The sequence below is a fragment of the Cyprinus carpio genome, chromosome B22, assembly GCF_018340385.1.
Source record: "Cyprinus carpio isolate SPL01 chromosome B22, ASM1834038v1, whole genome shotgun sequence".
Lineage (NCBI taxonomy): Eukaryota > Metazoa > Chordata > Actinopteri > Cypriniformes > Cyprinidae > Cyprinus > Cyprinus carpio.
Genome location: NC_056618.1, coordinates 32,862,234 through 32,886,641, shown reverse-complemented (window position 1 = coordinate 32,886,641; position 24,408 = coordinate 32,862,234). Strand labels below are relative to the sequence as shown.

Sequence of the window (24,408 nt, the reverse complement as noted above, 5' to 3'; positions counted from 1 at the left end):
ATGATTCATTCCAAGGCTTCATTTATTTGATCCAAATTACAGCAAAAACAATAATATTGTGTAATATTTTTACAATTTTAAATAACTGTTTTCTATTTGAATATATTTTAAAATGTAATTTATTTTTGTGATCAAAGCTGAATTTTCAGCATCATTACTCCAGTTCAGTACTCTAAAACCCTGTTTATCTATATTATCTAATTATCTAATATTATTATTATGATTGTTATTAATCGTGAATAAAATCTAAAGCTTTTGAGACTATTATTCTGTGTTATTGAATTTGTCATGAAGATGTGACAATTTCTTCCTTTTATGCAGGCTTACTAAATAATCTTGGTATAAAAAAAAGGGAGAGGGGTGCCCTTTTTCAGTTTCAGCACATGCCCCTCAAAAGGTCTGATAACCAACCTGCCGCCCACTATTAATAGTCTGTGACAATGGCTGTGATTCAATCAGTGACCCACAAAAGGTTAAACTGTTTAGAATATCCGACCTGTTTGTAAGTGGTTTCAAGATGAGAATATGACATTAATTTTTGTGAAGACACAACAGCTTATTTGCTGTTGCACTTCGTTTTTATACTCATAAAAAGAGAGAGAGAACTTTGAGTGAATATTGTTTGGACTACATGTTGAAGAAAAATTTCTGGAATCTGCAAATATATTTGTTTTTTAAATTGAATTTTAATTTAATTTTGATATTTTGGGGGGAATATTTTAAAAAGAGATGATAACTGCCTTGATATCATAATGAAGAAAAAAAAAATCCTCATTCCATCCGAGAACCACTAATATTTCTTCGGAAAAAAGTTAAAGTATAGTAGGCAAAAGTTTAAGGCACTCATATAGAACAGTGGCCGTGAATCTCCCGCTCAGTTGTGAGTAACTGCTGTCATGTGGGTACGGTTGTAAGGTCAGTGATTTGGCACTAGAGCTCATCCCCTGATTCACTGTTTCCAGTAAGTTCCACTTGTCTCCTTCCCATCAACACGTCCAATTCAGTTTCTAGTGACCTTACTGCCATCAGCAGCGAAAAAAAGTGAAAACATGTCAAAAGCCTCAAGCTGAGAAGAGTTGTTAGCGAGCGACTGGCCCGAATGCCCCGTCATCCTTCACGTTCCTCACCATCGCTCGGCAGATCCAGAGCATTCCTGACTGCTGAGGTTTTGAGTGGACCGCCGGTCGCTGGTGAAGCGGGGCTTTTGTTCAGCGCCCAGGCGGCCGTGAGTCAGAGGCAGACAGAGGAACCTTTTACGGCGTCCCCTCGTGATGTCTTCCGCCAAAGGGGAGGAGAGTTACCACTGCATTGATATCAGAGCACAAAAGTCTGTCTTCATCAACCAGACTCGACTCACAGTCTTGAGTTACACCAGGTCAACTGAGACTCTGTGCTGCAGGTAGACTGACATATTGCTGGAGGTACTGTGGCATTTACTGCAAAACTGAAGTTCACGATTGCGTTCACACACCAATATGGTGTCAGTCCTGTTTGGAGCACTAAAAATTTACATATTTGGTCAAGAAATATAACAGTGTTGTATAACCAGAAATCTGAGTATGAATCCCGTTGTGAAAAAGAAGTACAATTAAGCATACTAGAGTACTGAAATATTGTACTGGAAAAGAGAAAACTTAAGTGCAAACTGATTGTAATGTTTTCAGACACTTAATAGCATGCTAATTGCAAATTAATGAACATGTGTTCAAGTTTACATTATTATAATTGTTATAGTAAAACTTAAATAGAGTCAGCAGCATTAGAGTGTTTTTGACCGACTTAAGTAGGACTTAAGTACATATGTATATGTCATTTCATAATTCTATTGTTTTTGAAATGTGTTCAAATTGTTGTTGTAAACTAAAATATATTGCATATATGGCATATATGCCATTTCTATTCAATTTATAATTTAAATTTGTAATTACACATTTGTAATAATGAAGTTGCATTTTAGTACTTTTGAATTATATTAACTTTAAATGTAATATCAAATAACACTACATTTAAAACTATAATCAAATGTTAGTCAACACATTAAAATAAGTGTACTTCTTTTAAAGTATGACAAAATAGGTAACACTAAGGTGTCCTTGTTACACGTTACATGTACTTACTGTTATAATAACAATAAAATGATGCTTAATTACATGCAAGTAACCATAAACCAACCCTAAACCTGACCCTAGCCAAATCAAAGTCATGTGGTGTGATCAACATGTAAAAAACAATAAACATAAGAGTAATTAATTTAATTAATTAATTAATTCATTATTTAATGAATTATCCATAATATTTGCAAAAATATATTTGTACCTTATTGAAATATATTTTAATTCACGTTTTCAAAGAGTAAAATGTTATTACATTATGGTTATACTTTTTTAGAATCATTAAATTGAAATTTCTCAACCCTATAAATCAACATGATTAGTATATTTCTAAAAACTTTTACAGTAGATTTTTAAAATATTTATTTCTTTACTTTATAATGAACACTCTTTTACATTACTGACCCAAATAAGACAAACTACAAAAGTAAAATGGGTTGTGAATGGGGTTTCATGTTGACATTAATGAATTAAAGTTAAATGTTGTCTTGTACAAACCTGGATTGATCACGGCTGAACCGTGTGGCCATTTTTCTTTCACGAAAGGCCAAATTTGAAAATGGCAACACAAGAGCTTAAAACTGATGCCTTTATCGTTCGCAATCTCCTTTTTGATTTGACGAGCTTTAATGTTTTTGTGCCTCATTTGGGGATGCATTTAAATGCAAGAATTATCCAGGCAAAATGTTGACTGATTATTAGCATGTCGCTAAATCTATGTGTGTTCTACTGTCAGCTTCTGTCAGAGCAGCCACACAATGGCTACAGAGGGGAGCATCTGTCGGCAACGTGGGCCACGCGAGCGTAATTTCACCAGTGGGCCGCTTTTGTGTGCGTGGATGAAGCCGCTGCCGTGGCGAGAGGGAGAGAGAGAGAGAGAGCCGTGTCGGCAGGTGCATGCCACCAAATTACCGCCTGCAATTTGCATTTCCCTTCGCTAAGAAGCATGCCATTATCATATCAAAGGGAACTCACAGCAACGTCTAGTTTGGAGAGATGTGGCACTGCTTCAATTTGAGCAATTAATGCAGGATGAAGACACTTGTCATGCATCCCAGAGTCCCGCTGCATCCATCTGCATTGTTCCCGGCTGTGGAAGACGAGGCATTCTCCGAGGATACACGCACACTCACACACCTTCGTGCACAGGGTGTAGTCTTTTACTCAACCAGGCATCAGAAACAAATGCATTTGCATGATCTTTACCCAGACCTCTCTTCTCCACTCCGAGGCCTTGATATCTTTATACGCGAGCATCTTCCGATGGTCTTTATTTCATGAATAATGAAGCTATTGAATATCGCATTAATGGCCTTGCATGGTCTAAAACATCACTAAGTGCATTCAGCATTGTATGAGCCTAATGAAGATATATTAGGACTAGTTCCTCTTTGATGTGTCGGGAATAACATGCTCATGTTGTCATCCGTCACCGAATGGCGACTGTCCTTCATTTGTTTTGCCACCGACTCCCATGCGCCACACAATTTATTTAGTGTTAAATTCCAAGTATGCCTCAATCAGGCCTATTATTGCACACCTCCTGATGTTAAGACACAGTCCTTCATTTAGCTTTTGAGGAAAATCTCCTTTTTTCCCCACGTCCTCCTCCCAGCTCTCGGCGAATTGTTCTGAAGCACTCTACATTTTCTTTGGGGTCTAGCACTTACAAGATGGTATTAGTCACAGATGTTCACTGTGATTTCCATTCCTTCTCTGGCGCAGGAGGGCTTGCCAAGTGTCTTTGAGAGCCTCTTCCCATTCATCCAAACCTCCTGTCGGATCGCTGCCTTATTTCTATGACAGTCAGCTGTTCCTAACCAGCACTAAATTGAATTTGATGGAGCTGTTTTTTTTTTTTTTGGATTGCCTTCCAAAGCTGCCTGAACGGGATAATAATTCTTGATAATGCATCGAACCAGGATGTGGCATATTAAGAACGGGCGCGCAATGGTGATTGGGTTACTGAGGAAGAAAGAATTGTGGGAAATCCAACGGGAGCTATTATTTGCAGTGTAACAAATGTATTTAGGGTTTTATGATGTCACAACAAATATACCTTGAGCTAATGGACCATCTCTGCTCCAGTTCACTTAGTGGTCTTCCACCATCTGAAGGCGATGGGATTGCCCCTAAACAAGATGTAAGATGACTGAAAGAATCATTTATTTGTCGCTCCGTGGGTCTCCATGATTGCTTGTCACAAATGGCATTTTGTGAACTTAACCACGCGGGGAGCCCCCCAACTTTTCCATACGATTCCCGTCTTCCCCCTGGTCTTATCTTCCTCTCTGATGGTCTCTTTCCTTCTTTTCCTGTGGGTTCACAACGATCCTTGATGTTTGTGACAGGCCACGATAGGTGGAAACCCTTATCGCCGCGGGGTTCGGAGGCCTTGCTAAATTGAAAATTGCAAATGAAATCCGTGGGGTTTAAATTCATCAGCCATTATGCCAGATGACCTTTGGCAGCTGCTGATAAAAATGAACGAATGTTAGCTGTGATCCAATTTTCGACACTATCCACTCCTTTGACTTCATTCACAGTCAGACAGCCGACTCACAGGAAGTGAAAATGATAGGGTTTCAAGAGCGCGCCATTGTGTTGCAGATTAAGATTTTTTCTTCCTATTTGCTGGGGTCGGCCTTGTGCTACGCCCGTCTGGTATTCCGCCATTGTCCAATCAGTTTCAATATCTGCTCCGGAGGACATGTAAGTCTCCCTCCTCAGATAAACACTTACAGGGGGGAATGTTGGACTTAATAGTTTCGCCTCAGAGGTGATGGTGGTCACTGTGTAGCGAGATCGACTGGCACATGTTCGCTTAATCTGACAGTTTTATGGCATGTGGAAGTCTCTTCTCCTCTGAATCTGGGATGTTCTTTCTCCTTTCAGCATGTCATCTCTTGGCTATTAATTTTCCACGGGTTTAACAGAAACCACGTTACTAAGATGTATCGCAAATAAATCCCAGTTACAGAAGGATGGCTTTCCTATTTAGATAGAATAGAATACACTATGAAAAAAAAACATAATAGAGAACAGCACAATAGAATGGAACAGAACAGAATACGGCATAACACATTAATGGAACTGAATAGAACAATACACTCAAAAATATTAAGTTATTAGCATAGAACAGTATAATGCATAGTAGAAAGTTATAAAATAATTAATAGCAGAATAGAATAAAGCACCGCAAAATAGAATAGAATAGAATAAAAATTTGCCCAGAAGAACAAAATAGTATGAAGTACTATAAAATTAGTACAGAATATAGAAATATTAAACAGAACAGAAGTATAGAATAAAATAAACACAGCAGAATAGAAAAGCATAAAACACAGCAGAACAGAATAATGCACATCAGAAAATAAAGCACAGAATAGACCAGAAAAGAATAAAATAAAGCACAACAGAGTAAAATGGAATGTAAGAGACTAGAGTGGAATTGAAAAGAATAATACAATAAATAACATAATAGATCAGCATAGAACAGTTGAATGCACATTTGAAAGGCATAGCACAATAGAATAAAGCACATAAAATAGAATAGAAATGAGCAGTTAAGAATAAAATAAACAGCAGAAGAATAGCATAAAACACAGTGGAACAGAATAATGCACTGTGGAAAATAAAGCATAGTATAGAACCTAAGGAGAATAAAATAACAGAATGAAACTGAGAATAACAGAAAGAAAACACAACAGAATGAAACTGAGATTAAATAAAATTATACACTGTAGAATGCAATAGATCACAATAGAATCAAATAATGCAAAGTGTTCTTAAATAGAACACAATAGAATAGAATTTAGCCCAGAAGAACAAAAGAGAATAGATGTAGAATAGAATATAGTAGTATCAAAAAAGAATAGAATAAACACAGCAGTATATAACATAATAACATGCAGAAGAAAGCACAGCAGAATAGAAAAAAAGAGTGCAACACATTAGTGTAGAGTGCAACAGAACAGAATATTACACAGAATTATAGATCAAAATAGAATAAAATGGACCAGTGCATAGAAAAAAAGTTAAATAAAGCACAGCAAAATATTACACACATCAGAATAAGCTATTACAGTAGAACAGAACATAAAAATATCAAATATATTTGAATAAAACAAAATAAATCATATGCATATATGCAAATATGCATAAAAATAATACAAGAAAGTACAATAGAGTATGATGAAATAAAGTATAACAGAATTAAACACAATAGAAAAGTTGAACTTGCTTTTATTTATGGTAAGTGTATATTTTGACAATACAATATTTTTTTTTAGGTTTTTGTAGCTGTTTTTGTTATTATGGACATAATTGAATAGTTTTGTGATTACATTTAATAATTCGTAAGGGTTTATGTTGTTTCAACAATTACAGCAATTTTGCAGCTTCTGATGACTATATTCATTTATCATTTCTTGAATTGATAAATCAGAAATCAGAAGAGACCTGTGCCGTTTGCCCTATAGCCTACATATCCATTATCATTTGTGAGGACAATGTAAAGTGTATTATATACAGTATTTCCTCATCTTGTTATCTGATATCAGGATGGTTAATACCTCTATCCGTGCCGTTACCTTCCCTGAAAGCCGTGATAAAAAGCCTCCATCCTTTCAGGACAGATAGAGTAGCCGTCAGCAGGTCAGGTTTGACCTCAAGAGTAAACACAGATCCATGAGAGACGGTCCCAGGACGACACTGTGTGATGTGATTAAATGTGTCATGTGTAATTGTAGCATGGTGAGAAGCGCTCACAGGAAAGGTGCAGATGGGATTTGGAAGAAGGACAATGCCAGGTCCCTGTAGGGCCCGCAGGGGTTTGGCAGTAGATCTTCCACACACACACACACAGATCTGTGTCACCAAACCATAGGAGACACTCAGTTACAAGAGCTTGTCACATAAAATATGTTTGGTAACAAGCAAATGGACTAGAATGGTTGCGTGTCATTCTGTGATCCAGTGAACATTTGATTGTTTTGGAGGACATTGGTTGATTTTCCAAAAACACTTGATCCAGTGAACATTTGATTTTTGAAAAACACAATCCGATGAAGCGTTAAATTCAAGCAAAGCATCTTTTTGGGAATGTTTGCGAGTTGTGTTCGCCGTGGCATGTCTCCCGAAGCACACCTGTCACAGGTGCTGCTCATTAATCAGTTATTACGCAGGTTATTCGCCGGCTGACAAGTTGCAATTTCCCCCTGATTTTCGGACGTTTGTCAGGTGGGAATTACGGCGAGGCACACGTGACAAAACACATCGCCTCCCCAATCCCGATCACCCCCGCCCCCCCACTTCGCTGTGCCTCTTGGCTTCTCCCGCTATCTCCTCTCTCTCCCTCTCCAGTTTTTCCACAAACAATATCTGGGACTCTGGAAGTAATAAGGCGGAATGTATAATTAATTACCCAGCTTGCTCTAATTAGGGCTGAATAAGTTGTGTCCCTCTCATCATCACAAATGTGGTGATGGGTAATACCAGTTTATGCTATATTAACTGCAAATATGCAATCCTTCTGAGAGCACTTTCCTTGATGAATTTGATGAATGTGACAATAATTAGCAGAGACAGATGAGAGCTAAATTACTACTGACAATGTAATGCTATCCTGCTTGAGGGCTTGGGAACATGGCAGAGACCAGGGCCCGTTTCTAATTAATAGTCTTTCTGCCAGCGAGGAGGAAAAAAAAATAAAGAATGGTAATTGTTTTCGTCAAAGGCTGTAGGGAGCTATCAGGGTAATAAAGTTAATTAGCAGAACAAACAACCGTTCGCCGCCTTACCAGAGTGGAAAAAGTGTAATTCAGACTGTGGTGAAGATATGAGATTAGATGATATCCAAAGGAAATTTCACACTGGAGAAAAACAGGGAAATGAAATCAATTATTCGACGCCTTTTCTTTTGTGATTTGCGCGCGGGAAGCGCATTATTTCGCGCTTTGTCCTCGTTTCCCGCGCGTGACTCGTTCGAAAGATTGTTTAATGTTTATCTGTTTCCTCGAGAGCGCGGGCGGGTTTTTTTTTCTTTTTTTTTTTTTTTTTTTTTCTTTTTTTTTTTTTCCTGTGGTTCAGGATGGCTGCGTCCAGAATTTCCGAGCGCAATCAAGTCTATAATGATCAGAAACAGTTACAATACCGAAGCTGTTGAAATGAATTAGAAAACCTGGGTGACAATAATTCGAAAACTTGGCGGAATTGAGACAATCTGACATTTTTGCTGCGTCGAGATGCTCCTGGCCAGCTCAGGTAATGAAACTGTGTACTCAGCCAACCTTCAATTTATTAGTGTGTCAGAAAAGCAGTGCTTGCTTTGACATAAAAACCTCATGTCGCGGGCTGAATAAAGTAAACTCACCTCGGCGGTCTGCTAACGCTGTTAGGTGTCATGTTTCTATCCCGGCTGATCCTCACGCGCTCTGCAGGGAGATGTTTGTACACAAGGTGGTGGTAGTTACGCTTATTTTATGGGATTGAGGGCCGTGAATACAACTAATTAAAATCAAATGAAATGTTGTTTTCTGGCAGCCACGTGAAAGTGAATGACAGTCAGTCACACCCCTGTCAGATTTTCACCGGGAGGAAGCAGCACAGGGTTAGAGGAATCATTATATACTGCGTTGATCTCATTCGTATTAACAAGATATTCGTATGTAAAGTTCAGATAGACGCTGAAATGTTCTCTGAATACATGTGTGTGTGTGTGTACTCCAGTATTACTTTATTATTATATCCAGTATTATATATTATCCAGTTTTCAGTGTCACATATCCTTCAGAAATCATTCTAATATGCTGATTTGCTGCTCAAGAAACATTTTTGATTAATAGTGTTGAAAACAATATTCATGCATCCAAATATTCAGGATTCTTTGATCAGCAGAAAGCAAAAAAAAAAAAAATAAAAAAACAAATAAAACATTATAAATGTATTGTTTATTTGAAATAAAAATACAAATTAACATAATAAATGTAATTAAAAAAAAAAAAAAAAAAAAATTTTAAAAAAGATATATACTAAAAAAAATACAAAGCTCTAATAGATATGTATTAATACACAAAAAACATATATATTTTTTAGATTCAGAAACATTTAGTATAATAAATACTATGCTGAAAAAAATATAAATTTCTTTGCAAAAAATATAGCCTATTAGTTTTGTATTCATACATGTATAGCATGTTTAGATTCAGAAACATTTAATAAATTATATGTAAATAAAATGACAAAAAGGAAACATTCGTTAATTTTAAAAAACAAAAAAACAAATATACATCAAAACAAAAAAAAAAAAAAAAATTAAAAACGCCAACATTCAAATAAAGAAACCAATAAACTTTAATGATTTTTTTTTTTTTTTGGCGTTGAATTGGGTAAATGCTAGGCCTGTTTAAAAGCAAACACTGAGAAGTAAACCGAACATGTGTCTGAATAATCTGAAATGAGATTTGAAAAACCCCAAAGAGATTTTTTTGGATTTCCAATAAATGATCTCTTCAGATTATCCGCATATATAAATGTGTTAAGAGCACCTGCGAGATGAACCCAGAGTGGCTCAGAGCGTCGCTGGCTGATAAAGACGGCCTATTTCATTGCCAGGCGTTGTTTTGTCCTGATGTGCTGTTAGCCGGCTCTCACCTGGGACCGGTGATAGCTTATCAAAGCCCGAGCAGTTCCTTTCCAGCTCCGCCAGATAATAGAGGCTTTCAGCGCTGTTGAGTGGCAGCGGAGGGAACCATGGGAACCAGCGGTCAGCTGACAGCTAGATGGACAGCTTGACTGCTTTTGCAGCATCATGGGAAATAGCTGTCACCTGGGTTGCCATTGCCCGCAGAGATAACCTTCATTGTGACAGCATATACAAAGATTGTGTTTGTCTCGGGTTTTGTGGAAGCCCTTGACTGGGAAGCTAATGCAATTGATCTTTCATTAGCGATGATCAGTGCTTTCATTGATTATTGAGCCTTATTTGACACTGAACCAAGAGTGCAACAGCATCTCTGCGAATCGTCGATCGTAACCGGTGACTTAGCATGCTAGGTGCGAATTTAGCAGCACTTTTGCAGGAGTGTGCTTTCCAGAAGGAAAATAATACAATAGTCTTATTAGTTATGTTTATATAATGGATAGCTGTGCTCCTTAAAGCTGACTGGAGATTATCAGCTGCGCTAAAATACACCAGACAACAACATGAAAACACACTGAACCAGCAGCATTGTTTATTATACAAGTTTATATATATATATATATATATATATACATACACACACACATGCACACATTTGCACACTGTAAGAGAAGGCAATGTAAAATTTTAGGTAGGTTAAAAAGTTCAAGTATTTTTAAATTATATAAAAATAAAAATATATATTTTATTTAGTATGTAATATTAATATGTTAAAAAGTTCAAGTATTTTTAAATTATATAAAAATAGCAATAAGGTATGAGGCCTTGAGAATATTCCTGAGCGACTCTTATTTAAGTAAATATACTATCATTGCATTTTGTCATAATTTTGATTGACAGTTTATATTCTGAAATAATATATTTTAAGTAGTTATTCAATGTGCTTTTGTCTTCTTTTTGTATTGGTGTGCATGTGTTTGTGTGGGTATATATTTATGTGTGTGTGTGTGTGTGTGTGTGTGTGTGTGTGTGTGTGTGTGTGTGTGTGTGTAAGTGCGTGTGTGTGCGTGTGTGGGTAATATATATTTGTGTGTGTGTGTGTTTGTGTGGGTATATATTTGTGTGTGTTTGTGTGTGTTATTTTAGTATTTATACACTATTAAGGTATTTATTTGTATTTTGATTTAGCTTTTATTTATTATTTTTAATTATATATGTATATATACACATATATATGCATATTTTTATTAGTAATTTTTATTACTAGTAAGTGTTTTTATTTTATTGGTAAGTTTTATTTATTTATGTTTAAGTAAGTTATTTTTATTTAATTATTAATTAATATTTCAACTCAAAATTGAACTCAAACAAGAAATTGTTGGCAACATTTCTAATTTTTAAAATGTTTAAAGTTATTAAGTGCATGTTTTGCCTAATATTTATATTTTATGTTATTTCAGTTGCATTTCTGAAAATGATTTTTAATAGTTTTAATATTGTTTTTTTCTTTTATAAAAAAAGAGTTTCATGCATAAAATCTAAGTATACACACACACACACACACACACACACACACACATATATATATATATATATATATATATATATATATATATATATATTAAATGAATAATTTTGAATTAATTAAATAAATTATATTTAAAATAATAATTTAAAAATATATTAAATCACAGTATAGACTGGATAAATTCCATCTGGAATCTTAATTATCCACCGGTAAAAACGGCACATTCTTTAAAGGCTCTTCCTCTCATCAGAGCCCTCATGTTTAGCAATGGCTCATTCACTCTTTGTGGCAATATTGGGATTCAGGCTTGATTTTGTTACAGCTGGGATGTGTGTCATAGGGGCTGTGTGGACGGATGCTTCTGTACCCATCTGTGGTTCTAGTTTAGATTCCTGCCTTGTTTTCACTCGATCGTGCTGCGGTGAGCGTTTGTCTTTGATCAGATCTGTCAGCCGTAATCAGTGGCATTGTACATCCATGACCTGTCACTAGGGGCATCTGAACTCTGCCGTGGAAGTGAGTGTGGTTGGGATGTAGTCAAAATACCATGCTTTGTTTTATTGGAGAGCTCTTTGATACTTTATTTTGTAAGTATTTTGTTGAAAGTGTGTTAGCTGGAGTATTTCCTACACTTCAATGCATAGCGGCTGATGGAGAACAGGAAGTCTGAATTATTTGAAATAGTGATGGCCGATATGACCAAAATACTATGTCATGCTGTGTGAGTAATCGTAATTATGGCAAAAATACACTTGTGAGAAAGAAGTGTTTAAATGTATTGAATGTGCACTTGTAGTGTACTTTCATATATACAGATGTGTATATATTAACCACACAATGAAGCTTGTTGAGCTTACTGAGTTAAATACTTTAAACTGACATGTGTGATATGTTAAACTGATATGTGTTTTGTCACGTGTACCTCGCCATAATTCCCACCTGACAAACGTCCGAAAATCAGGGGTAAATAGCAACTTGTCAGTCGGCGAATAACCTGCGTAATAACTGATTAATGAGCAGCACCTGTGACAGTCCAAGCTTCCTAAATAGTATTTTTTTTTTTTTTTTATTAAAGAGAGACTTTTAAATTTGTTTATTTATTTACAAATAACATGAATTACTAATTCATGAATATGTTTTTTTGGGAGTCGTACCATATGACATTTTACAACCTGACTTTTTAAGAGTTATTAACCTTGACACACAGTCATGAGGGTCTGCAGGGATCTGTTCTATTATGTTGTTTTGTCGGTTGCACCACATGACTTTAATTTGATTGACAAAAGAAATTACAACAATGTTGACTTTTTTTGAAGTTATTTTAATTTTTGATGAGGCCTTTTTCTTCATTATTAATATTATATTAATACAGTTGCACCACCCTGACATTTTTGACTTTACATCCTCCAAAGTTTTAATTTTACATGCATGTAACAACTTTTAAATGTAATAATAGTGTCAGTCAAAAAATCGCTTCCATTACTACAGTGAAAGCGCATTCACAACAGTAGCCCATAATTGTCCGCTTGGCATCAAATTCCTTAATTTAAACATCTGAAAGATAGCAAAATACTGTTTAACAGCATCTGTTGTCCATATTGTTATCAGCTAACACCAGTCATGACCTTAGTTCTTTTGTAAAACCTTGTTAGTTATTCCCTAGATATTAAGGCCTTTGTGTTTTCTCTTGGTCTGACTTTCAAGGAGTCTCGTTGATGTCGTGAGGAGTGCCATTGTTAGGAAACAAGCTCTTTAAATGTGCTAAATTCTTCAGCCCCCAAAGGTAAAACACACACCTCTCTTTGTGATGCAGCAGTGCCGAGGAATATTGAGCCTAGGTGCCAACCGCCACACAATGCTCTTCAGATGGGCCGCACAAAGGCTCCTCTCACGGCATGAGCCAACAATGGTAGTAACGGACCTTTTTGCTGTGCTAATGTGGGCCGAACTGTCATGCAGATTTACGTACAACTGCTACTCTCCACCCTGCAGCAACAACCGCTTTTGTTTTAAACTTGTAGCTTTGGGGGTAATTCAGCTAATTGCTTGACAGGTTCTCACTCCGAGGGAGATTAGGAAGTCTTTGGCGGCTTCTGCAGTGACTTAGCGCTGCAACAATTTGTACTAATTAGGATCCATAGAAAAAAAATCCAAAGCTAATATGGGATTGGCTAAGCATCTTAACTTTATTACTGGTTTGGGCTCTGCTGATAATAATGCAACAATGGTGTACGTCAAAGAAAGGGATTGTGGAGAGGAAATGGTGCTTTGTTAGTTGTAGAGATTTTCACGGAGATTACCTCAATCCACCTGCAACTTAAGTAATAAGTAATAACTTTACACTTTAAATACTACATACATAAAAATATAAATAACATGACATGGCATTTTACAACTGAAATAACTTGGCATGTCAAAAAAAGCTCAAATTATTTTTGACCCCGCCCCTGATTTGGCAGACCAAAATATTTATATTTTTTTGAAAGAAATAAAAATAAAAAGTCTAGCCAAACTTCTAAATGAGACTTCCTTTTAAGAATTTAATTACCCCCCACCCCACACTTCATTATAAATTCAGGATGATTATATATATATATATATATATATATATATATATATATATATATATATATATATATATATATATATATATATATATTAGTTTGTTCAATTTCAGTTTTTTTTATTTTATTTCCATTTTACAGTTAATTTCCGGTCATTATATTGCTTCATTTCTAATTTTCCTTGATTTTTTTTTCATATAATGTTTCCATATTATCTCAGCTTTATTTCAATTAACAAAAATGCTTTTAATAGTTTTAATTTTAGTTTTAGTTAATGAGTGTTTTTCGCTCAGATATATTATACAAGAAAAAGAAGATAAAATGATAGATTTCAGAAGTCCAACATTTCAGCATTTTTAAGTTTGACATCAGTCAAGCTAATGGTTGTGTACTTAGCCGGATGACCGCCGGGTCATGCACTTGCCCCATGAAAATAAAGTCCGGCAGCCTCGGGGGGTGTGAGTATTAGCACCTCATTAAAGTAACACCTTCCTCCAGCTGCAGGCCAACACCGGGGAGGACGAGCGCTGCTGAGACCGGCGAGAGATCTCACACCTCCCCAGGGAAGGCTTTATGTTGCTGTTCACTCACCAGGGTGTGAAGAGACACTTGCAGAGCTACACGGCACAGCTACTGTTTAACAGCAGGAGTCTCTGTTTACTCTTCAGTGGGGGGGCGGGGGTTGAGAGAGAGAGAGAGATACTCCTCACTCACTTATAATGACTTTACAGTCGTTGTTGATTTAGATAAACAATAATATAGTGTGTTCCTCGTTGGTCTGATGTCTGTTGCCATTTATTCTGATTCTGAAAGTTATTTACCGAAAAAGTTTTTTAATAGGGTTATTATTTAAGGCTATAATGTATTTTAATTATGCATATTGTGGATTGTAATACATTAAATTTTGTCATAATTATGACTGTATTTAACATGCATAGTGTAACAATGAATTGATAAGTCTTATAATTTATTAACTGTGGTTACAATTATTCATGAGATTGTACAGTGCACTATAAGGTGCATTACAAGGCATAATTAATGCACTTTTATAATGCATTATACATAAAGGCTTTAAGTGAAGTGTTTCCGAAAAATCACCACCTAAAGGCCTTTCCACACTGAGCGCGATGCGAAAAAGCGAGGCGAATCACAGGCGAAAAAAACAGATGGTGCTCTACTGTGATTACATAATTCAGTGGACAATTAATAGTTTTCGAAATAGCACCAGCACTCTCACCCTTCTCAACAGCAGCTGCTCCGGTCACGTGATCCTAGCCCAAATCTTATTGGACGGCACATGATTTCGCTTTGCGAAACTAAAATGATTCGTCAGACTGGTTCTAAAAAAAAATATCATATTTTCGCTGTGCGAATGTTCGCAGCCTATATGGAAGCATCCACAGAAATCTATTGATTTATTTAAATATAATCCAATATTTGTTACGCTTTTTCGCGTTCAGTGTGGAAAGGCCTTTACTGTTTACAAATTCAAATTTTTAACGGCAGTTTAATTTATTGTTTCAATTTGCGGCAGAGCACATGTTAGTCAGCTGAAATGATTACCTGTATCATAATTCAACATTTGTAATTATTTCCACGAATACAAACACTATAATTGTTATGTGTTTAGATAAAGTTTTGATTAATTGATTAGCCAGAGCACCTACCGGCCACCCAACCAAACCATGTTATCAAAGATAACGATCTTGACATGCTAATCACACAATGTTTTTGTGCTGGAAATCTTGACGTAAGTGATGAATGATGTTCAGATTCCCGCTGGGTGAAACAAAAGCAGAACTCCTGCCTCACCTTGTCGAGTGGCTTGTTTGGACTAGAGGCTTAAAGGAGGTGTCAAAGTGTGCCTCTAAACTGTAAGGAGCTTTCCTCTGGAGCAGCAGGCCCTCGTTCACACACAGATAATCACATCCCCCTGTCCCGGACCTGTGGAGCTCCCACACACTTCCTACAGAGGCCTAACCTGTCATTCATCATGCACAAATACACTTATAGATAGTATTAGATTGAGCAGTTTCACATATTTTAATGTCTAAGCATATTAGAGAACATAGTTACCAAAGTAGTGTTGATTTGGGGTAGGTAACTTTAACTTTTTTATATTGTTAATGTAGGGGCAGTTTGTGTACTAGAATAATTAGTATAAATTATTAGTTTATAAAAGTGGTGATGTTGCTATGTAAAAATGAGCATTGTGAATTTGACCGATCCAAAGCAACCAGTGATTTTAAATTCTGCATTTTACAAAGGTGTGTTCCCTGGGATTTAAACCCATAACCCCTTTGATTGCTATCACAAAATCCAAGACCTACAAGTCTACAGGAACATAAAAATGTCCATGTGTGAATTTGACAGGTCCAAAGCAATTAGTGCATTTAAATTATACATTTTACAAATGTGTGTTCCCTGGGATTTAAACCCTGGGATTCAAAACCTTGTGCTTGCTATCACAATATTCAAGACCTACAAGTCCACAGGAACATAAAATGTGCATGTGTGAATTTGACAGGATGATTTCTGAAAGATAAAGTGACACTAAAGACTAGAGTAATGATGCTGAAAATTCAGCTTTGATTACAGCAGTCAGTTATATTATACAATATATTGACATTAAACTTTATTTTAAATTGTAATAATACTTCAGTATTACTGCTTTTACTCAAATAAATATTGTCCCAGTAAGTACTTTAAAATTTAAAATTTAATTTAATAATTTAATTTAAATTTAATTTAATTTAATTTACTTTAAATACATAAAAACGTTTAAGAGGACAGTAGTTTATATCATAAACAATATTTTTAAAGGTGTTTTAAGTACTGTACTTTCAGGACTCCACACAGCACTACACAGAAATCAGTGGGCTTCCAGGACTGTAACTATCTGTTTTAAAATTAAATTAGTGATATAACTATTAATATGTGGGAAGTGAAATTTCATCACTGTTAAAACAGGTTGTTGGTAAGGCAAGTAATACATTCATTATTTTTCTTTATACATTCATGATCATTTTCCATGACCCAATGAATTGAGGTTAAATGGTAGCAAATTAATTTTGTACTGAAACCAAATGCCCTTATAGTTCAGATTTTTGTGGTCATGGCCATGGAGGTTTAGTTTAGCTGTATTTAGCGGATATGAAGAGATGGAGGAGATTGTATCTTTGTGTTTGCGGACGGGCTTACATCTGACCCCAGGTCAGGGACTGAAACAGGCTTGACCTCCGATTCATCTGTTGTTTGGCGGCCTTGAGCCGGACCATATGTACAAAAATTGCTTTTGAATCAGTACAGCCTTGACATCAGAGTCATGTTTCATGATTCTCCCTTTATTGCATTAAACCACATTAAATCATAATTTGATTTCCCACCCACTGCAATAATATAAATGTGTGTTTTCCGATAGTGCACATGAAATGAAAAAAACAAGATGGTGGAAGATTTCCATGTGAAGTAGCAATTTGAGTCTAAAATAGCTTCATTACCATGACCAGATCCTGAGACCTATTTATGTATTCATTGAGCGAATGAACAATTAAAGTGCACAGATTGGCACACGGGAGGTGGGAGCCAGCATGGGGTTTGTGTCAACGCCGCTGGAGTCTCCTCTGCTCTTATCCAGTTGTTGATATCCATTTGAGTGTTCCCCACTGAGATCCATTAATAAAACATAGGGAAAAACATCTCATCTTCAGGCGCAAAAGATAAAACAAATCAAAGATGTTTTGGAGGAAGAGCACATTATCTAATCTGAATATCATGTTTAATCACATTCAGTGTTTTTGCCTTATGTCAGCTCTTTTAAAGTTCACATGTGAAATTTTGGCGAATGGTTTGAATTGTATATTGACATTGTGAGAATAATGATAAAATTGTAATAAAACCCTGAATCATTTTCTTTCTTAGATATTCATAGTATTTTGTACCCTCCAGGACAATGGCAAAGTGCATTTTGTTATCACCGACATTTGCAATGTAGCTTTCCTTGGATTTGAAGGGAGGTAGAAGGGACGGGACAGTTCTCCAAGACTTGAGAAAGTCTTCTCTTTGAGCCAGTCTGTTAAGGCCCAGATATACTTCAAAAGAAATTCGTTTTCGTTCTTCGTTTGGGGGCAAAAAGAAGTTTGAAAAGGCTGAGTGACGGTATACTGTTTTCGAACATTCCAGCACCCCTGCACTGCTGGAGGCAGGGTGTAGATTAATGTAAACATAACTCACGACGTTTGCGCGTATGCCCTAAACGCGATAAAGATGCAACGATGGTGTATCTAGGTGTGAGATGGGTACCGATGGTCAGAATATTATAGACAAAAGAATAATGATAAGCAGCAGTTCAGAGTCAAGTACCATGTTTGCAATACAAAAGAGCCATTCTATTTCCATAATCAGTCCTTTATAAACTTTAGCATGATGTGGAAAAAATATTTCATAAGTCATCTCAATAATACAAACCTGTTTGTTACTTTATTTTATTAGTGTTCATTTATTTTATTAAACTGGATAAATTATTACACCTTTTTATGTGGTGTCATGATTTGATAAAAACAAAGGTTTATTATTTTATGTTGTTTTGGCATTTCATTTATTGTATACCTTTTAAATTCGATGTAACATTTATTTTAAACATGCATTTGGTACTTGCTACCTTGTATCTTTACTCTTTCCTTTCATTCTTTTAATGGCTTTGGAAAACTTGCATCTGATGTTTCTCTACATAGCTTTTAGCATAACTCCGGGTCGTCGGCATCAAGTTCCGTTGCAATTTCTTTCTAGGAATTAAATGCTTTCTCTGAATCTTTAAAGTCTCTGCAAGCGATCGTACAGGTGCGGATATATCAGTGGAAGTTCAGCTATATGACACAGTGTATTTATGTTGCTAGTGACTTGGAGATGTTGTTCTCTTGCCTGACCTCCGCTGAATGTGAAACGAACCAAAAAAAAAAAATTGCACATCAAAGAAGGTGGAGTTCCAGAACACAATGATCGATTGCGTAACCACCATGGACCAATGGTATCTCAAAGGTGTTTAGGAGCCAAAACGAACTCCCCCTAAAAGTTCGCTTTGCTGAGCGGTTTTAAACTGCTGGAACAAACTCAAAACAAACTATGTTTTCGGACTGATTTTGTTCGAAATGATGTATTATTAGTTTGTTCTTCAATTTTGTTTGAAGTATATCAGGGCCTTTATGCTGTCCATCAGGACGTGTGGGTCACTTTGAAAAACTTTAAATATGTTGGCCACATTAGCTCCTCTGTTTCAGTAATGAGCTTAAATGTTGGACGGCGAGTATAGAATCCCCCTTACATTGCCGTTAGTGAATAGACTACTCTTTCCCAAAGTTGATGCCTTCTTGGTTGGGTCCCATCTGCTGCAATTGAAAGGCCTTGAAAAGGGTTTTCTTTTTGGATTGTTCCCATATCCAAAGAAAGCCCTGGCTCTTGTTGGCAGCTGAGTTCTCTGGGCAGACACACAGGCCCTAGACATCCCCTCCCATTCCATTCTTACTTTCTCAGGCCTTTCAGGAAGGCAGGCTTAGGAAAAAGGAGGAATAAAAAAATGCTTTCGACATCTGCAAGGAAGGCCTCAACTGAGCTTTTTGTGTGATTGGTTATTTTTGAGTGTGAAGATGCATATGGATGGCCATAGTGTTTGTGTGAGTCTCAAATCCTCGAGTCCTTGAAATCAGAAATGGGATCTACTGACAAAGAGCGCCCTCGTCCAATTAGCATTTAAAATAAAAACTATTGGGATATTTTACGTACACCGATGGCCAGTTCTCCTTCTTGCTTCTACACACTGTTTATTTGGAATGAATTATAATTTGTTGAGAAGCTTGACTAGAGAAACCCCCTCCCCAGCTCATATTCAGATATGTCTTATCTGTTCTTCTCAAGCCTCTCTGTTTTCAATGCAAATAATGGTCATGGTTCTACAGAATGGCAGTCCTGCCTGGGTACCATCCCTCATTCAAGAGCTTTTGTGCCGCACCATTTAAAGAAGCTGTCAAGTTCTTTCTGCACTTGGCAGGGAAGGCCAAATCTACAGTGCCACAGAACTGGCAAAAAGGAAACTTTTTTTTTGTTTGCTTGCTATTGTACAGGGCTGAGTGAAGGGGAATTTTAGCAACATGTAATTTACTCTTGAGGCTTTTACAGTACGTCGCTTTAGTGATGGTAATTTCCGCCTTTGTAGGTATGAAAGGATAACCATCAATCAGTTGTCAATTGGTCAATTGCCGAAGTGATGAAAAGGAAGGGCTTGAACAATTCCCCCTCTTTGGCTACCTACAGGACTCAGAGTGTGGGGGAAAATATGGCAGCTGGATGGGTTAATAGAGTGGAACAGGATCACAGGTACAGACCTGGTAAGACTTTAAAAAGTTCCCGATATTGTTGATTAAATTGTTGAAACATTTAAACCAAGGGGATAGTTTTTGTTAACTGTATTTTAGTCGATCACCTTTGGCCTTAAATGTCTTGTTTGTTAATTTCACAGCTTACAACATTCTTAACTTGACACTTCTGAATTGCAATTAGACTCCTGTGTTTTTTTACTTTGAATACTTTTGGGGATGTTCGAAACTGTACGTTTGTGCTGAAGTAGGCTATAGATTGTTCAGCTTCTTATTTTACAGTTGGATTGCAAAAGGAGTTCTGAGGGAACCATTGAACTTTCAGACATCTATTCAGGAGTTAGTTGCAGAGCCGTGGATTTGTGGTGTCTATTTGAATCCCTCCCTTCAAAGAAGACCTTGCTGAATAAAGAATGTTTATTGTGTAGTCTGCTACAATGTGAAAACATCCTGCCCCCTGGCAAACCTATCCTCCATCTCCCCACAACACACTTCTCATCCACTTCCACTGATATTGATTTTGGTTTACATCTAGCATCACCCACAAGCTCAATGAACAGGATTACAGGCCGCGGAAAAGCGTGAGATATCATCAGCTTGTGATCCAGCCCGTGGTTTCCTAGCTACCGTATTGTCTATTCTGTTCCGCTATGTGAAAAATGTTGAATATCAACAATGGGTTTCAGTGCTGTATTGTTGAGTTTTGTATGAACTAATCTTGCTTCACCAAAAAAGACCTACAGCTTGGACAAAAGTCTATAGCCAGTGCATTCCTAGCTCCCCTTACACAGAGACAGACACAGTCAGAGAGAAGACACGCTGGGTCTCGGCTCGGCTCTCCTCTGCGAGCAGGTGGAACTCTGGATATCTATAGGTCTTGGGCCTGCTGGAAAAGGCAGGCAGGGGAACGCTAAAAGGCAAGGTAAGCTGACTCTCAGAAATTCATGTCAGTCTTTTTCTCTTATGGCATATGTTCGGCCTTGTTCAGAAAATTGTGCTCAGGTGGGATCACGTATATTTATGAGCTGTGTGTGTGCCAGCCGGTGCATGTGGGGTGGCGTGTGAAAAGCTGCCAAAAGGAGCATGCTGGCTGTTTTGATTTGGAGACAGATCGCATATAACCTGAGATGTGGCGAGTCTAGTCGGCATTAGGAACGCGTGACCCTTGCTAATGGCTCTTAGACAGTCTCTGTGAATCTGCGGTGGTGTGCGAGGTGTGAACACCTGTAAACACACAGATCCATGCTGGTACCTTTATCCATACTTGAGTTGCAGGTGCCTCGGGTCGCAGACTAAGATGCATTACATCTCCCATGCGTTAATTAAAAGGAATGCTACATATGTACTTTGTTGCTCTTGGCCGGCTCTTGTGTGCTTTCCATCGTGCCTTACGGATTAATGAATGCAGCGCAAGAGAAAGTCGCCTGATGGGGGCGGGCTGTGTATTATCTTGAGCTACGCTACAGATGCTGAAATTTTGCACACTGATCTTTGTGACGCAACTCATTGTGAAATTTTTTTTTATTGTTTGGCTTCATTTGATCAGGTGAAATGGGTAGAAACGTTTTTGAATGCAACAGTGTGTTTTCATTCGAGTTTGAAGTTTTGGGGATTTGAAGGGTTTAAATTATTGCATTTGACACACATGTCGGTATACTTACAAATTTGCAAGATTTGCAAATTTCAAGTCTATTTCAAGATTTTGCAAGTCTCCATGGCTCCATTGTATCAGTATATGTGTTCCAGAGGAACTAAACTAATTATTTTGGCACCTTGCTCAACCTGTTGAGCAACAAAACTTCATAGTTGTTGTAGAGAATATAAGAATTGCTGTGATGGATTTGTTGGTCACACTGGAAGAATAAATTATTGCAGGGGTCAAAGGACCTTCGGGTTTCCAGTCATGGCAAACATGAGAGCACTGACCACCCCCTTTCCTATCCCACTTCTGCCCTCTCTCTTTCTCTTTGCTACCTGCTTGCCCTAATGTCTGATCTCCTTCGCCGTGCACTCAAATCTGAAATCCCCCGCCCCATTCCCATCATTGTCAGTCAATTATAGGCTGGAACTGAACTAGAAAATCAGGTACAATCTAGCAATTAGTACAAAGGGTTTCCACTGTAGTGTAAAGACAGGGATGCCGGACCCCAGCGGCTGTAAAAAATGGCCTTGATTGCCCACGGACACTGGAGTTTAGTGCTGCTTGGGTACACCCTAAAGATGCTGCCTCCTGCCCCACGGCTCCGCGCGGCAGAGTAGCGCATGGCGGGGTTCCTTTTCTGAGATCTCCTTTTGTGCGTGTGTGTTTTCGCCTCCCCTGCCTCTTCGTTATCCATTTCTGCCATTACATGCACTCTAAGTGAGTGAACGCAACAAAAGAGCAAGTTGTCGGCTGTGCAAGGAAGCAACATCTCTGAAAAGGAAAGAGATGTTAATGTAGTACAGTGATGGTAAGCCTGGCGGACAGTAAATGCACCGTCTTTTATGTTTTTGCGAGTGTTGCGGTCTATAAAGCATCATCGTGCTCTGTTTGGATGCCTGGTTTTAAAGGTAGACATTAAGTCAGGCTAAGAGCACATGTGGCCGTAAGCTCACAAGTGGAAAAAAATCCAGCTCCAAGCGGCTGGGTGGTCCGAGACACCCACTCTACGTGAAATTTAATATCTGAGTGTGGTTTTGAGTACATTGTGTTTGAGACACAGTTAACAATTGTGATTTATTTAAAATTAAATATTGCCTGGAATAACATCCTTAGTGCTTCTGGAAGAAAAAAAAAACCCATGAAGCATTGTAAACAATCTAATTATGTTTTATTAGTATTAAAGTGATTGATGATTAGGAAAGCCAAATGGCTAGCAAATTGACACTTTTAAAACAAATCAATAATTGCAATGTTTTAGGTCGCATTCACTTTCAACATATAATTCGCACAATAAATCAAGCCCATTGCTATAATGTAATATTAAGCTCCTCTCTGTTTACTTTTGTTTGTCATTTTATTTTAAGTCTAATCTCATTGAGGTTTCTGATCAGCTTAATTGTGTAATTCAGTCACTTTGATCACAGGAATTCCGTTTATGTTGTAAGGCAACTTCAAAACGGTTGTTTTGACATGAAGACTTTATTACCAAGCTTCAGAAAACATTAATTATTTTAAAGCTAGTGAAATCAAACACTTTCTTAAATATCATGTTCATCATTTTACAAGACAGAGAAAAATTAAGTTTTTCAATTTAAGTTATTTAGACTTTACTTGCAAGATATTTAAAATATAGCAACACTCACAGCATGTTTGTTTTTTTTAAAATAATTTTCAATCCTAGTCAGTATACAGCCTATAACTGTTAATATTTCAAGCACTGACTTCATTAATAATGCCTGCTTTGTAAGCACACATCATTTCCTCTTGGCCGTGCTGCTCACAAAAGCATTCAGGCCAGGGGGGTTAATGCTGTGTGTCCATCCGTGTCTTCCTGCTCTGGCATGCTACTCTTCTGGCCTAAACTCCCAGGAACTGGCTTTATTTTTCAGCCACTTTTGTTTTCAACTTACCCTGCCCGTTCTTTTGAGCCCTGTTGAACTGAAACCGCTAAATTAGCTGTCTGGCTTTGTGTCCCACTTGTTGGGATGTGAACATATGTCCATTCGGCTTAATTTCAATGTGTCCTTGATGCTTGTGAATGGATGTCAGAAACATATGAGCCTCATCTCTGACATCTGCTTGACCTCCCATTACCATTTCAAAGTTTATGGCAGATAGCTGTTAAAACAAACACCCTAAAACTATTAATGTTTATTATCAAGGAAATGGTATTTCTAGTAAATTCTCTATAATGTTTTTAGCAATATTTTTCACATTATATATACTGTATACATGCTACCCATAGACAGTTGTGATCAATATTACATAAATGTGCTATTGTCAAATTTTAAAACTTTCAAAAATCTGAATAAAACCGAAACTTTGGGAGATATTTCTGAACTTACGGACTGTTAGCCTGTTTGGCCTGCATTCAGCGCTCTGCTGTGAATGCTGGGAAGGCACTGCTGTTGATATAATAGGGAAGATCTGCTTCAACTGAACACAATGCAGTGTTAAGACCTGATCTGAGCTTGACTGTCACAGCCAAACGCTGCATTTCAGAGAGTGCCACAGGAATACAGGCTGTCCAGCACTGCAGACCGTCCCTCATGA

At 37.2% G+C, this 24,408-nt stretch overlaps 1 long non-coding RNA gene across 7 annotated transcripts in view; it reads left to right on the top strand.

Moving 5' to 3' along the window:
- The window catches only part of LOC109047876, a 120,786-nt gene that overhangs the window by 43,726 nt on the left and 52,652 nt on the right, over positions 1-24,408 (top strand). Inside the window, exon 1 of one of the 7 annotated variants that reach the window (XR_006158063.1) lies at positions 20,842-21,135. The exons of 3 other annotated variants lie outside the window; for them this stretch is intronic. This is a non-coding gene — a long non-coding RNA (uncharacterized LOC109047876). Of the gene's footprint in view, positions 1-20,841; positions 21,136-24,408 lie in introns of those variants that run through there. 3 more of the 7 variants (XR_006158062.1, XR_006158057.1, XR_006158059.1) reach the window with 3 other exon arrangements.